The sequence below is a fragment of the Pteropus medius genome, unplaced genomic scaffold, assembly GCF_902729225.1.
Source record: "Pteropus medius unplaced genomic scaffold, Ma_sr-lr_union100, whole genome shotgun sequence".
Lineage (NCBI taxonomy): Eukaryota > Metazoa > Chordata > Mammalia > Chiroptera > Pteropodidae > Pteropus > Pteropus medius.
In genome coordinates this window covers 1,981,963-1,993,746 of record NW_024343733.1, presented here as the reverse complement: position 1 = coordinate 1,993,746, position 11,784 = coordinate 1,981,963, and the positions used below count along the sequence as shown (strand labels likewise).

Below are 11,784 nucleotides of genomic sequence, written 5' to 3'. Positions count from 1 at the left end.
CACACACACAACACGCACATACACACCTCTAGTGCCAGGATTGTGGGTGCTCCAGCAAGTTCTAAGCAGCCAAAAATAGGAGCAAGTGGGAAGCCTTCCTCCAGAACGGACAAAGGCTGCCGCCCCAAGCCTGGTCTCACGTTATTTTCCATCCAACTGTCAGTGTTGGATGTGGTGTGTGGTGGGCTGGGACGCCACCCTCGACGGCTTTAGCAGTGAACTTTCCCGGCAGGCACAGGCTCTGAGAAGCAGGTTCCTGCTTCTCGCCCATCACGGCGGCTGCCTCGCACCTCCCTCAACCCCTGTTCTGATGAACCATGTAGATGAACAGTTCCTGGGCTCTGTGGAGCACGGAAGGAGAAGAGAGAGGAGGAGAAAGCGGGGGAGAGGCGACGGGGAGGAGGGGGACGGCGGTGGGGGCTGGGAGAGGCAGACAGGAAATCACTGCAAATTTCAAAAGCGACCAGTGATCTCTCTACCACCAGCACCTCTCACATAATAGATTTCACTGAATGCTTTATTAAATGACACCGAAGTTCTAAAGGATCCCTGTGTACTCGGCTTTCACGGACCAGTCCAGTAAATCTCCCCGACCAGATATGGCCCAGAGAGACCAGAGGGTGAAAGCAGAAAAGCAATATCAAAGCTGCAGGGACTAGCCCAGGAGGAGAAGCCAAACCGTCAGACCTGTTGGGACTGTGAATGAGGGAGCTGGTGTAGGAGAAACAGAAAACTGGAAAGAAGAAGACGATCTTTATTCATAATGCAGGGCGTTACGAGGATAAAATTAGACAGCGCACGCGAAGCCCTTAGCATGGGGCCTGCTCCCTCCTAGTAGGCGCTACATAGATGCTAGTACCTCTTCGATTCGGAGTGGCGGCTTAGCATCCTGTTGCCATTCCAGCCTGAGCGAATGTCTCAGGCACATTAAAACGGGTTTGAGGCTGAATACGCAGAGCACGGAGGATTTTTAAGTCAGCGAAACGCTTCTGTATAATACTATAATGGTGGGAACATGTCATCATCATACATTAGTCAAAACCCATAGAATGTGTAACCCCAAGAGTGAACCGTAATGTAAACTGTAGACTTTGGGTGATAATGGTGTCAACATAGGTTCATCGATTATAACAAATGTCCCACTCTGGTGGGGGATGTTGACAGAGAAGGGGCAGGGTGCGGGGAACGGGGAGTACATGGGAAATCTCTACAGTTTTGTTCGATTTTGCTATGGACCTAAAACTTCTCTTAAAAATAAAGTTTATTAATTTTTTAAGGGATGGGGAGCTGAAACAGAACAAGTGGGATCTAAGCGAGTTATACTTTCATTCATTCATTGAACGTTTATTCATTGGAAACCTACCTGTGCCAGGCATGGACATACATAAATAAATAGGGGGTGGGAGGGGAGGGGGCAAAGGACAGACACGTGTACAAATAAATAAGAAGGGTAATTTCAGAGAGTGGCGAGTGCCATGGAGAAAATAAGACAGCAATGGAGCAGAGAATGATGACAAGGCAAGGTGTCAGGGTGGCCAAGGAGGGCATCTGAAGAAGTGACCTTGGAGCAGCGACCTAAGTGATGAGAAGGAGCTGGCCACCCGAGAACTGGAAAGAAGGGGTCAGGTGGTGGGAACGGCAGATGCAAAAGTTCTAAGACCAGAACAGGCTTGGCATGTTCAAAGGACATGTGAAGGGAGCCGAGGGGGAGTCCTGAATAATTCCTGAGTCAGGTGCTTTGTAGCAGGTAGCTTGTTCCCATGGCGACCTCGGGAGCAGGCTGGGTATTCTGCTGGGTCTTAGGGAGTGAGATCTGGGCCTGGGAGCGTGGGTGGTGCCTCACTGTAAGAACCTGAAGGCCAGCGAGTAACCACTTCCAATCTTGAACCCATAGCTTTCCATATGGGCAAAGCATCTCAATTATGCCGCTTGTTTCTAGAAAAGCTACAGGCCGCTCACTCCATTTTAGAAGCTTTAACAACAAAAGTAAAACTGGAACCCGTGAGCCGGGTACCTTTTGGGCCAGGACACTTAGCAGCACACTTAACACAGCATTCACACTTTCCAAGCAAGAAAACGATGCTGGGATTTTATGCTTGTTTGTTTTTTCCCCGGTTAAGAATAAAAACGCATTTAAATGAAAACTCATTTAAATTCCACATTCAATGCTGTAATTATATACATCTTTGTATGGATCAAGACTCATTAGCAATGTGTAGAAATAAAAATGGTTTTGTCTTTGGGTTATGAGTGACTATTTTTTCTTTATTCCATTTTTTTTTTTAATATTGTCACACCATCTTTCTAATTTAAAAGAAAAAAAAAAAAGTTTAAACATATCCTGGCAAATCAGAATCTATCCTGGAGATGAAATTGCAGCAAGGGGGCCATTTCACAGCTTGTCTTAATTTTGTTTCATTCTTCTATACCCAAAGGAGGTTGTTCATCATTACCTGGCTACAGAATTGAATAGGTGTGAAATCCAAGCTGATAGCAATACATCACTCCCTATTGAACTTCAAAGCTGAGGCCAAACTGCCTATAAAAATAGTTTTCATGCCGGGCCTTAATCTCTTTCATACATTTTGCCTCTTTAAAAAAAAAAAAAAAAAAAGTTTTACCATTCCTTGGGTGAGTACAAGGTGATAGTCGTGCATAGCACGCCCTCCCCTACAAAGCCAGAGTTCCCAACGTGTTAGTTTTAGTTCACCGGGAGGCCAGGCCTGAACCGTATCTGATCATTTTATCACAGCTATGACTAACAAGGTTCTAATGAATAAAAACACACACTTACAAAAGCCACAAAAGGGGCTTCTCACCATAAATGCATGAACAAGTATTCATCAACGACACACTAAGGGCAAGTCATTGAACTATATTCCATTGAATTGCTTCAACTTCCACTTCCTTAAACCCTTTAAGTTGTGTAACAAAGAATCCAGAAAGAGCCATGTGTGGTTGGTTACAACCCTGATTGCAAAACTCCCTTCATGTAAATAGTGATTTTTTCGGAGGACTGAAGGGGTCCATTTACTACCAATTCCTTGACATTACTAATTTTTTATTTTTAACGAGAGTAAATTACAGAATACAAGTTTCTGAAACGGGAAGGACATTTTTATAGAAAGAGGAAGTCAAGTTTCCCCATGCAAACGTAGAAACCAGTTGTAAAGAATAATAATAACAATAACATTTGTGTAGTGTTTACCATGTGCCAGTCACTACTCGAAGCATTTCTGTATTAATTGATTGACTCCTTATGACAAGATTTGGGGAGGATAAGCTACCATCCTTTTACAGCTGAGGAAAATGAGGCATAGGGAGGCCAAACGACTTGCCCAAGGTCACACAGTTATTAAATAGGGGAGGTAGAATTCAAACTCATGAAACCTCGCTCTTAAGTAATGATTCTTTTTCATTTCCAACCACCATTATTATCTCTAATTCGGCCTCTGCTGATATTATGACTATCGATACCGTTGATGCCCGAGAAGGAACATACCTGTCAAAAAGGATTCCTTGTGGTTAACTGGGCCAGAATTTATAATAAGAGTGTAGCAGCAAGTGTTTACAGAGGGCATCTCACATATGCTGCATTTCAGGGAAAAGCCACAGACTGGGTTGCCGCACCTCCTATACTGCGTTCCTATTATTACAGCTCACCTTTTTAAAGGAGTTCCTGGAATCTTACTTCGATCAATGAGCTGAGACCTGCCCCTTTCAACAAGATCTGCTCCGCTATATCCCCATTTGTATCTTCACTGACCAATCAAAGAAACTCCACAATGACCAATGAGAATGTGTGATTCCAACCAATCAGGACAGTGCTCATTGGACCAACCAGACTGTGCAAATTAAGGTTCCTCATTTGCATAAAAATGGGCCAATCAGGGACCAGGGTGGGAACTTTCTCTATACAAGAGAGCCACCCCTCCGTGGGCGGGGCTACTTTCAGGAACCTGCTCCCCTTTACCCTGAATAAAGTCTCTCCTTTTACTGCACCTCAGACCAGGAACTGCTGTTGTCATTGGATTGGAGGTAGTGACCTTTAGTTGACAACATTTTATTTCTGTAGCTTGCCTTATAGCATACGAGTTGTTTATGCATGTCTGTTCTACCTACCTCAATGAGTGTGATAGAGATGAATTGAGTAGCAATCATGTCTTCATTTCACCGATGAGAAGAATGCCACCAGAAGAAGTTAAATAAAGTTGTATACATAGTTGTGTTCGTGACTTAGAAGCTTATATTCACCACCCCTAATCCATCTCAACATCACAAAATTGGGGCATAAGATCAATTTTATAATTAAGTTATATATACTTTTTAAATCTGCTTTCCTGGTTGGTTGTATAAAAAAGAAGTGGAAAGGCACTAAATAAATTACATTGACTTCACTAAGCAAAGGAAGGAGCAGAAAAAAGATGCTTTCCCCCAGAGGCACCCGTTTCCAGACAGATCCAAAATGGCGTCTGTTTTTAACAAGTAAAGAGGCAGCCAGCTTACTCTTTAACTGGTCAGTTACAAAGGGTCAGGAAAAAAGGGCTGAGAAGGAAGGTTTGGAGACAGCCTTTATGGAGTGAGTAATTACTGTGTGGAGTGGGCAGCTCCCCCAGGAAGCAGAGAAAGTTGTAACCCTGAGCATATTTGAGGAAAAGGGAGACAGGCACTTATAGGAAATAAATGATGTGTTCTAGGGGCACGAGACAGGCTTATATGAATTGCAAAGACCTCTGCTTTCTGCAGATGCAGCTTTTAAACAGTGGGTAGGGGCTGAAACCACACTGGCTGGATAAGAGACAGGTTCGTATGGATGTCCCCTTGTTTTTGAGTCAGTGTCCACCCCCTCGAAAGCACTGGCATTGGCAGATTTGAGCCCTAGGCACTCGGTATGGCATAATACTCCCTTTTCAGCGTGTTCTGCCAGTTTTTCCAGGATCCTTGTCCAGTCATTTCCACAGTCCTGTGGATCCCCTCACACACCATTTCTTTTCAGTTTATTTCCCGTCTCACCTCATCTCCACCTGGAATGACCCCTCTCCTCTGTGCGACTGGCAAAGCCTCATTACTCAAGGGGTCTCTGATTTGTGTCACCACCTCTAAAAAAAATCTTTCTACTATCTCCCTGGGCAAAGGGTACTTTGTCTTCTAACCCCTCCCACCCCAGTATTTAAAATAGTTCTAGAGTATTTGTGTCATCATATTGTATCCGGTCCTTCGTCTGCCTCCCCCAGTTAGACTGAAAACTCAGAGGGCAGCAATCAAGTACAATGGGGTTAAGAATGCCAACTCTGGGACGTGGTTCCATAGTGTAGCGGTTAGCACATCTACTTTACATGCAGAAGGTCCTGGGTTTGAGCCCCAGTGGAGCCACAGTCCATGGTCTACAGCCATGCCACCCTGAACAAGCCCGATGTCTGATCTTGGAAGCTAAGCAGGGTCGGGCCTGGTTAGTACTTGGATGGGAGACCACCTAGGAAGACCAGGTGCTGTAGGCATAAATAATAATAATAAAAAAAAAAGAATGCCAACTCTGTGGTTGGACCACCAACGTGGCCTCGAGCAAGTTCCTTAATTTCTCTAAGCCTTGATTTCCTCATCTGTAAATGGGGTTAATAATGATGCTTACCCTACATAATCATTGCGAAAATCAAATGGGATCGTGTAATTTAGCAAAGCATTTAGCATAATGCCTCGCTGTTATTATTATTAGTTTATCTCTACATTCCATGTCTAGCACTGTGATAGGCCATAGAAAATACCTAACACTTAATAAATATTAAATAATAGTTAATACTTCAATAAATACTCACATAATAATAAGTATTCAATAATATTTTAATACCTAAAACTAGCAAGGGCAATAATTTGGGGCATTTATTTTAGCAGAAAATCTTTTGGTTCATATTAAAATTTATGTAATAACAGTCTAGAGAGCTGTTTTAAGAGCGTCGACTGTGGAGCCAGATTACCTGGGTTTGATTCTTGGTTCCGCCATTTCCTAGCTAAATCGTGTCTAGTCTCCTCTTTCCTTGTAGCTCCTAACGTGCTATGATTAAATAATCATCTGTGAAATTATTTCTTTAACATATAACACACTAGACTCTCCCCATCATGTCTCCAACATCTAGCCCCACTGGACACATAGCATGCCCTCAATACATATTGGATGAATTAATTAAATGATCACTTGATGGAGCTTCCAGCTGTGGGTTTCTAGGCTCCCACCCCAACCATCTGACCAGAATTAAGAACATGAACTTGATCCCAGGCGGAGGTTTCCAGACAGTAAAACACGTAGGCATAAAATCCACAGAGCCGCAGCTTTGCTCTCTGGTGCGGCTCCGGGGTCCCACAGATCCCACGTGTTTTGCACATGGAACCCCATTGACGTCACTGGGAATTCCACGGATGGAACAAATGAAGAGAGAGCAGTAGACGTTTGCAGCATGAAGGTGTCATAAAGCGGTGCTCTGTGACTGTGGGACCAGAACGCGCGCTCCGAAACGTGAAGGGCCAGGAGCGTGCTAACGGCTGGTGGTCTTTGGTTGCCCTTGGGTTGAGAATGTGCTGGGCCCAATTGGCCCCCCAACATTGGGAGCTTGGGTTGGTCCCTTAAGAGCAGCCTGGCCTTGCTTTCCATCCTGCCTCTCCTCCTGGGCTCTGGCCCCGGCCCCCCACTTCCCTCCCACCAGTCCCCAGACAAAAACAAAAGACCCATTACGAAGTTATTAGCTTCGTCTCGCATATCCTGCAGAGTGAGACAACTGCCAACCCCACTTCGACTTAAAATGTCTAACAGATTTGCCCACATCTAATTTCTGTCACTGTGTTTACAGTACGAGGAACCCAGAGAAGAAAGCCGGGGAGGAAAGTAGTAGGGTTGGAGTTGTGGAGGGACAGCGGGAGGGGGCAAAAAATAAATGCCAAACTCCTTCAAAGGGCGACATTCCTCCCCGCGGTTAGCAGGCACTTCCTCTTTCCCCAGCCATCCTGTAATCACGCTCCAGCGTTCACCAGAGGACTGTTTACATCCAACACCATTACCGGCAGAGGAGACAGGCGAAATTAAGGCCTCTGGTCTCTGTTCTCTGAGGCCCCATTACCTTTTCCCTCCCCTTTACCCCCTTTCATCAAACGCCTCCAATATATGAAGGGGTAAAAGCCTTTAATGGGATTTTGAAGATCTTAAAAGCCAGGCGGTTTGTTTAAAAAGGAAAAAGACCAAGAGTGAGGCCGAGCCTGGGCTCCCTGGGTCCGTTTCTTGAAAAAAAAAGGGAGCAAACTTTGTTCTATTTTTTTCCCATCTGCCAAATCGAGTGTTGGGTTTGAGGTTTGTCTTGGATGGACAAGGAGACCACACAGGGCTGCCAACGGACAGCCTCTTCTCCAGCGATGCTGACACTTCCCACCCATGGCACTCCCCAGGCCTGCCACCTACCCTCCGGCACTCTCTTGGCGCTGTCTCCAAGGGCCGAACTGGCACCAACATCTCCATCATGGTTAGCCAAGCCTAACGGTGGCCGAAGGAACAAGAAGAAGGGGAGACAGCCGTCGAGGTCAAAGGAAATATTGCATGTTGGCAGTTTAAGGGAGTAGGTTTTGGTTTCTTCATTCCCCAAGGCTGGGAAAACCCCAGTCATACTTAGCCACAAAATCTGGTTGAGAGAGAGACCGGGTTTTCCAAAGCAATAGTTTTATGTGCTCTTCTCTTTCCATTTCATTGGGCCAGTTTGGCATGGCTGAACTGGCACGGGAAAGCTTGGAGCTTCGTTGGGCCATAGTTGCCGTGGGGAGCCATGTTGGGTTGAAGAGTGATTTATCAGTTACACTGCGTCTGAATGAGACATCGTGTTGAGCTGTGCTGTGTGGAAGACATTGTTGGATCTATGTAATACAAGCGTGGAATACTGGTGTGTAAACTTGTGTTGCCATAGCATTATTTTGATCCCTGGCGCCATGTTGAGCTAAGGTCTTATTTCAAAGGACATGTTGGGGAGCAATGCTCTGTTTGTTCAGGGGCGTCTGATGTCACACCGGAGTGTGGGGTTATGTTGCGAGACCATCAAGGGTTGGTTTTGTTGACCAATGGAACGGACTCTCCGGTATTAAAACCCAGCCTCTCCTCCTGCTGCTACCACGTGGCCTCTCTGCACAGAAGCTGAGGGCTTTCAGGAGATGTGAGATGAAAGTGTACCTCCTAAAAATCCCGAGGGAGATCTCGAGGTCATCAAAGCACAATTACCCAAATGGACAATTGGCTGAACACCAAGTCCAAGTGCCCGGGACTCTTCTGCCTCATGCACTTCAAAGCCATTTCCTAAACTCGCTGGGACTTGGGGTGGAAGTGAGAGCTGGAGGTGACAGAAAGTGACCTCTCCCACAATAGCACAGCTCTCTGCACATCAGCAGGCTCACTTTCCACCCATGCCCAAAGTGACTGGCACAAAGCACCTCATTCTGGGGGGATCAAACATTCCTACATGGCTTTTATAATGGAACCAAGTTGTCCCACCTCCAAAGAGGATAGTAACAATCATTACAATGGCAGCCACCATAATGGCAGGTTCACAATGGGCCCGACACCGGACTAAACCTTGCACGTGCCTCTTCTCATTATCTACTCACAACACCTCTGGTGTAAAGTAGTATTTTGGCTTTGTTTGACTGCTTCATTGAACAATTTGTTCAACGAATATTTTCAGAACTACTACGTTCCAGGCACTGTTCCTGGCACTGGGGATGCAGCAGTGAACAAAACAGATGAAAATCTCTGCTAGCCTGCAGGTTCCAATCTAGTGGAGGGAGAAACTGAATCTCAGAGGAGTTAAGCCTACTGCACACAGCCACGCAGCTGTGAAGAGCAAAGCTCAGACTCAGTCCCAGAATGGCCTGACTCCAAAGCCACAGTTGTACCAACTATACGTGTCCTACCTTTATAAAAGCCACTAATTTGCTCTTTCAGGATGCATTGACTTACTTTGGTCTTCTGGTTTTTTGTTTTCGTTTTTAATATCAGCTACTCAGTCATGGAGGTCTGTTGCTTGGTCATTGCCCATTTGATATAAACACAAATGACACAGTATATAACCTCTGTTTGCGAATCCAGAAAGAGAGGGCTGATGGGTAGGTAGGAAAGAGTAGAGGTTCAGGTCCTTGTTTGGTTACTGCTGGCATCTCTGAGCTCTGAGGGTCACTGCCAGCATGTGAGAAGGAACAAGAGTGAAATCCTGGCTGGCACAATCCACTCCCAGGCCAGAGAGGGCTGTTGTAATGGAAAATGCAGTTCTTTATTTCTAAACTAGGGGCAGTTTGCAGAGGAGGTTAGTTAAGGCTTCCCTTTTTTCTGGGACTGCAGAAGAGAAGAATGGGTTATAAAAAGAGCAAGGAATCCAAGCTTAAGAGACCAGGGTCCAAGTCCCCGTTGTACCTTTTCTGGAGCCTGGGCTGTCACTTGGCCTCTCTGAGACTCAGCTTCCTCATCAGTTAAATGAGAATGCTCTTAACACTTAAGTGACAGAGCTGTGACGAAGAACGTTGTGACAATATTTATGGAAATTGCTTTGCACATTATTAAGAGCTACATGAATATTAAATAGATAGATGCTAGATAGATAGATAGATAGATAGATAGATAGATAGATAGATAGATAGATAGAAGAGATAGGTGGATGGATGGATGGATGGACATATGGATGGATAGGTAGATAGGTAGATAAATGGTTTCATTTTGGTAACCATTGTATCTCCGTTTTATAGTTAAATAAATAAATTGTTCAAGGAGGTAAACCAGCATTCCCATCATCACCAGACCAAACATAAATATAGAAACACTGAGATTCAAGTTTAGAATGGCCACTCTCCAAAACCCATGTTTTCCCCTCGACTTTGTCACCTCATTTGCCCGGAGAACTCCCTAAGTGAAAACCTACTCAACTGGATTTACATTTAAAGACCTAACCAGTCTTTAGGACCCATCTCCTCAAAATAAACAGACCCTCAACCTTCAGCCTCACCACTTACAGAATGGAGCTGGTTGCCTTTCTGAGTGTCTTCCTAGAGTTAGGCAATGGATAAAGTGCCCCTCCTTCTGACCCTCCACCGCCTCCCGTCTCCTGGCCTTCCTCACACAAGGAGGGTTTCTATGTGTTGTGCAGGAAAATTGCTGATGGGGGCGCCCCTCGCTATACCTGGGCTCTGTATTCTAGTCTCCCTAAGTGAGAGACGACATTCTCAACAAGATCATGTTCCGGCATGTGTTGTTTAGACTCCATCTTCAAATTCTGGTTCTGTTCCCCATTCTTCCATTTGTCGAAAGGACTGTCATTCAGCACAGCTTGCTTCTCCCAGACTGTCTCCAGATTCAGACTCCTGGCTTTAGTGCTCAAAATCCTACCTCCTCTACTTAGTGTCTGAGTAACCTTGGAGAGGTCACCCAACTATTCCTTCATCCACCCAGCTGCCCATATCTACAAGTTCCTACAAGTTCCATCTTGAAGTTCCTGTCTCTTTATCTCAACATCTAAGTCCTATCAACCTAACCTCCCAAACGTTCCTCAGATGCATTCGCTTCCCTCCCTTCCCACTGCCACCAGCTCTCACAATCCCTCATCCCTCTCTTGGATGTGGTCATGTGGCTTTCAGTCTTGCTCCCCACTCCATCTCTTCTCCTCATGCAGAAAGAGCAAGCCTTTGAAATATGCATATCCATTCATGCCTCCTCTCACCTCTCAACCAGAATCCTTCAGTGACTCCCTATTGCTATAAGGTAATGGGCCAAAGAGGTGAAGATGTCAGCTCTACAGTGTGGGTTTCTACCAACCTTATGACCTTGGCCAAATGGCTCGACTTCTTTGCACTTTGGTTTTGCAACCCATAACAGCTCAGGGTTGCTGCAAAGGTTAAATGAGTTAATAAATAATGACTACTTGGAAACGTGTCTAATAAACAACAAAAACTCAATAAACATTACCTATTTTATCACCACCATCATTATCATTACTACTACTACTACTACTACTATTATTATTATTATTATTATTATTATTATTTGAATAAAGTCCAAAACACTTAGCATGGAATGTAGGGGCTGGCAAGATCTATTTTTTGCCTACCTGTCCAACCTTACATCTTGTCACACTCTTTACATTCTATGCATCAGCCATTCTGAACTTCTTTGGTCTTTAGATTCAACATAGGAACAAAGATTTATGCATAAAGATGGTCATCACACTGGTGTTTATAATAAGAGAGGTTTTTTTTTAAACTAAATATCCATCAGTTATAAATAGTTAAGTAAAATCATGGCGGAATCAACTATTTCAAAATCATTTTGAATTATGACTAGTGAATATTTAATGACAAGAGAAAATGCTCATGACATGACAGTATATGAAAAATGACTCAAAATTCTATCTACAGTATTATCTCAACCTGAAGGAAATAAATCGAAATGTTTAACAGTGGCTATTTCTGTACTTAGATTACAGGTGATAATTTTTCTTTATACTTGGCCTCTTTTCCAATTTTATAGAGTCAGCATGTACGCCTTTCATAATGGACAGATGGGGGAAGAAGGAAGGAAGGAAGAGAGAAGGGAGAGATAGAAAGAGAGACTTGTCTCCTTTTTTTCTTTCAAATTTAAATGTTCTAGTATTAAAAGTTAATTTCATCCAAATTCACTCTCCACCCGCAACCTGCACACATATAATTGCCACCATATCCCCTACCCTCCTCTATTAAAACAACATTTTCACTTCTGGTGTTAAATAAATGAACGGAAAA

At 44.3% G+C, this 11,784-nt stretch overlaps 1 pseudogene; it reads left to right on the top strand.

Moving 5' to 3' along the window:
- The first annotated feature begins 5,382 nt into the window (after positions 1 to 5,382).
- LOC120606915 (uncharacterized) lies at positions 5,383 to 5,498 on the top strand (annotated as a pseudogene).
- Positions 5,499 to 11,784: the final 6,286 nt, after the last annotated feature.